Raw genomic sequence first — 4,868 nt, 5'->3', positions numbered from 1 at the left:
ATCAGGCTGATGCAGCAGATCCAAAAGGAACATTTGCGAGGTACCAACAGCACTCAGGGACATCAAACTACAGAGACTGATAACATAAAGATGTGTACGCCAAGCGCCAACTTCTGCTCATAAGATATGAAGCCCATGCAGAAGTGCTTAAACTGCAGTTCATTGAGCATCCACTTGAGGCTGGCTGCAGAAACACAGGAAGCCAGTTATACCCCATTTCGACCGAGGCAGTTTCAGGGGTGGTTCTAGAGCAGCTCCAACTCTTTGCTGGTATAGAATCGCGAACCACTTACGTCAGTGGCGAGGGGCGGGGTTGCTGTGATCAAAAACACATACCAAACGTGTTTCCGTCATTGTCTTGTAACGAAAAAAATAAAAGAGACTTATGGATTCCAAGGCAAAGCAGTGGTCGGCCAAAGGACACAAGCTGTCGTTGTCCGCCATCGTTGTTGATGTGAGGGAAAGTTTGCTCTAGCACTGCTGAGAAAAGCAGTCATGTAAATCTGACATCAGAAATTGCCTCTTCCACGGGCTCGAGTGGGCGGAAAAAAACAAACGGATGCCGTGTTGGTTGGCGAGTTCAACCAGCTTTAAACCAGCGTCAGCAACAGCCCAGAAATACAACCCGGCTCGCGTTGGTTGAAAAGAGGTAATACATACCCATTCAAAGAGTTGATCTTTACAGCAAAAATAAACATGTTTTCAGCCTGGTTCAAAAAACAGTTACGGTCTGAATAGCTCATTTCTCCATCAGCACACACTGTACGGGGGGATTACTCATAACTCGTTATTTTTGAAGATATTAAACTTAAGAGTTTTGCCCAAATAAGGGCGTGGCTGACTTGATCGACAGGCGGGAACATTGTAGCTTTTAGCGAGGAGCCCCGCCTCTTTACCTCACACTAGCTCCACAGAAGTTAGGTTGAGTTCAGCATTTCCGAAATGGCACCCGCCGACGATCGGCTTCAAAACAGGGCTCCAGGAACAGATGGGTGACGTCACAGAGAATACGTCCATTTTCCAGGGTACGATTCAAACTGATGAACTTTGTTGTTTTTATGTAAACATGCACTCTGAAAACATGATAATTTATTCAAACATTTTAAGACTCAGGGCTTCAGGTTTTGTTTTCACACTATTGTGGACAAATGTTATACCTTCATGTTTTAATAATAACATGAACAGAAGCAGATTAATTATTCAGACTGTTTGTGTTCAGTGAGGATTTATTCCCTGCTCGTGGACGTTGTGTTTGTACGCTCCACATTTATCAACAAAACACTTGTTGATGCATGAAACATCCAAACTACACAACAACAGTTTCTCTAAAGAGCGGGGCGTGTGAGTGACGGCTGAGAGAGTTTTATCTGCTCATCATCTCAGTGTGAAGATTAATGTCTGAAGAAGAGTGTACACAGAGTTCACCTGTGTGTTTGAGTGTTTGAAGTATCTCACATCTCTGCAGCAGCTTCATCTTCCTTGAAGAGAGTTTATGAAGTCGACGGTTTGAGCATGCAGCTCGTCAGCGGGGCACCCCCTGAAGACCAAAAGAGAGGAAACACAAACACAAAAGAATTCAGAAACAAAGATAAAAAGATGAAGAAACATTTAAAAACTGTGAGAAACAAGAGGATGAAATGTAAAACAGAGATCAAACCGAGGAGGAGAGAATGATCTCTGCAGGACGCTCACCTCGGGGGATCGCTGATGTGAGGCTCTCAGCTGTGAGCAGGTGAAACAGCTGAGGAGACACGAGCTGAGGACTTTAAATGTTCTGTCAAACTCTGAGGAGGAGGAGGAGGAGGAGAAGGAGGAGGATGAGGAGGAGGAGGAGAAGGAGGAGATGAGGAAAAGATTAATCCGATGCTTTCATCACTTATTTGTGAGGAAAGATTCAAATCACTAAGGAGAGTTTATTTATTTTAGAGAGTCTCATCTATGGAAATATTTCTGTAGTTTTGGATTGATGGACTCAGACTCTGGAAAGGAGACGCTCCATATTCATCATGTTTAATTCACCATGATGTATGAAAGAATAAATCCTCTCTGTGAAGACAATAAAATACATTCACTCTGATAAAGTCAGAGGAGGCCTTGTCCTAAAAACTGTGAGTTATAATCTGCTGCTGAGTTTATGAATAAATGCTCTGTTAGAATGAAGAACTGTTCACAGTGGATCTCAGATGTTAAGTTTCAAATTACTGATCAACAAGAGAAAATAAACCATACTCAGGTCTGGACATGTTGCAGACACTCTGCTGGGTCCAGTCCTCAGGTGGGTCCAGTCCTCATAGTCAAAGGTTCTTGTGTGGGTTTGAAGCTGACTCTCACGGTTATCTTGTGTTGGCGTTTGTTACGTTTCCTCCAAGCGGCAACCTCTGGTCTAAAAATATGAGTCCAATGACGAAGTGCTAAAAACTGCAGTTCATTGAGGATCCACTTGAGGCTGGCTCTAGAAGTGCCGGAAACCACATACACACCAATTCAAAAAAGCTGATCTTTACAGCAGAAATAAACATGTTTACAGCCTGGTACAAAAGACGAGTGTTGTCTGGAAAGCTCATTTCTCTATCAACACACACTGTACGGGGGGTGAATTTTTTCGAACGTGGAAATTTTGAAGATATTTAGATTACGAGTCTTCCAATGAGAGGCACAGCTGACTTGATTGACAGGCAGGAACACTATAGCTGTTGGCTAGGAGGTCAAAGCCCGCCTCTTTACGTCACACTTGCTCGACAGCAGCAATATGGCTCCCGTCGACTCAAAACAGCGCATCAGAAACAGATGGGTAACGTCACGGATACTACGTCCATAGTTTATACAGTCTATGGTTTGAAGCAGACTCTCACAGTTATGGTACGCTCAACGACTCTTGTGTTAGTGTTTGTACCATAGACTGTATATATGGACGTAGTATCCGTGACGTCACCCATCTGTTCCTGAGCACTGTTTGAGGCAAATCGGTGGCGGCAGCCATTTTGCTGCTGTCGAGCCAGTGTGACGTAAAGAGGCGGAGTTTGAGCCTCCTAGCCAACAGGTACAGTGTTCCCACAGGCAGCTGTGTCTCTCATTGGAAGACTTGTAATCTCAATATCTAAGAAATTGCCGTGTTAGAAAAAAATTCACCCCCCTCATGGTGAGAGCTGATCGAGAAATGAGCTATCCAGTCTACACTCGTCTTTTGTACCAGGCTGTAAACATGTTTATTTCTGCTGCAAAGATCGTCTTTTTGCCATTCATGTGTATGTGACTTCCGGTACTTCCGGAGCCAGCCTCAAGCGGATCCTCGATGAACTGCAGCTTTTAACACTTCCGCATTGACTCATATTTTTAGACCAGAGGTTGCTGCTTGGTTTGTACACAGCGCTGCAGGAGCCTCATTGGTCGACACAGCTGTCAATCATGATGTTAACGTGAAAGAGGGTTTCATTACTGAGACACTGAATAGGAACTTCAGCATCACTGCTCCCAGCATTAATGATAAAACATCACAGACAGAGAGAGATGTACGCAAGTTTCAGACATGAGGTGTGTTATTATTGAACACACTCTGAGCGTGTGTGTTTGCTCCTGAGCTCCACAAGATTCTGAGTCTAGAATCAACTCATTAGTTATTCATTGGAAGCTGATCGCAGCGTCTACACTGAGCTGAACACAGTGTGTAAGAAACACTGTGTGAATAATTGTGTGTGTGTGTGTGTGTGTGTTTTTTAATAAGTGAAAGGAAAGTAATTAGACAGAAAGTGTGTGTGTTGTGTTTCTGCATGAACTCACGAACGCTCTGTGATTACGGATATTTATGGAAATCAGATGATGGAGGATACGTTCAATAAGAGCAGCTCAACACGTGTGTGTGTGTGTGTGTGTGTGTGTGTGTGTGTGTGTGTGTGTGTGTTTTGACAGCAGCCTTCATCATCATCATCATCATCATCAACATCATCAGGAGGGCGACGTTGACACCTGAGAGAAGCAGGAGAAAGTTCCAAGTAGAGGCCAGAGAGCTACTGGACCCCCAAAACCAGACTTAGGTCCAGATCCAGGCACAGAAGGAGACTAGGAGAGGAGAGATGAGGAAAGGAAAGGGAGGAGAGAAAAAAAGACAGCGGAGACCAGAGGAGGAAACGAGACAAGAAGAGAGGATGAATCTAAACAGAGACAAGGAAGAAATGAGAACGAAGGATAGGGAACAAGAGGATGAGAAGAGGAGACAAGAGGAGATACAAGGACTCTTGCAAGAGTTGACAAGTTCAGAAGACAGAAGATATGAGTAGAGTAAAGGATGCTATGGGAGGACAGAGTGAAATAAGGAAAAGAGAGTGTAGGAGAGGAAACCAAGAGAGGAGAGGAGAGACATGGGGGGACTAATAGAGGAAACAACAAAAAGAGAGGATGAATCTCAACAAGACATGGAGGAAAAGAAGGAGAAGAAACGAGGAAATGAGATACAAGGAGTTGAGGACTTTTGTAAGAGATGACAAGGTGAGGAGAAGAGACAAGGAAAGAAGTAGAAAAGAAACAAGAGTGAGAGAAGATAGGAGTAGAGTAGGAGGGAGTGAGACTAGGAGAGGAAACAAGGAAAGGAGAGAAAACAAGGGGAGTTTAGGAGAGGAGACTTAAGAGAGGAGAGGTTGAGAGTATTCTAGGGGAGGGAGGAGAGAAGAAGAGACAGAAGATACTGGAAGAGACAACAAGATTAAAAAATAAGGATGAATCTCAACAAGACAAGGAGGGAGAGAAGAAGGAGAGGAAACAAGAGGAAAGGACAGAGGAAAAGGAGATGAGGAGAGGAGACAATAGGAGATACAAGGAGACAAGGACTCTTGTAAGAGATGACAAGGGGAGGAGTAGAGACAAGGAAAGAAGTA

At 44.0% G+C, this 4,868-nt stretch overlaps 1 long non-coding RNA gene across 1 annotated transcript; it reads right to left on the bottom strand.

The window, feature by feature from the left end:
• Nucleotides 1-1,118: 1,118 nt before the first annotated feature.
• On the bottom strand, nt 1,119-2,442 carry LOC117805295. The gene is made up of 3 exons (XR_004629396.1): nt 2,230-2,442; nt 1,693-1,784; nt 1,119-1,537 (listed from the first exon to the last, which is right to left on the bottom strand). It is a non-coding gene; the product is annotated as an uncharacterized LOC117805295 (long non-coding RNA).
• Nucleotides 2,443-4,868: the final 2,426 nt, after the last annotated feature.

This window comes from Notolabrus celidotus, chromosome 21 (assembly GCF_009762535.1).
Source record: "Notolabrus celidotus isolate fNotCel1 chromosome 21, fNotCel1.pri, whole genome shotgun sequence".
Classification (NCBI taxonomy): domain Eukaryota; kingdom Metazoa; phylum Chordata; class Actinopteri; order Labriformes; family Labridae; genus Notolabrus; species Notolabrus celidotus.
Note: the sequence above shows the minus strand (reverse complement) of the source record. Positions and strands in the feature narration are given on the sequence as shown.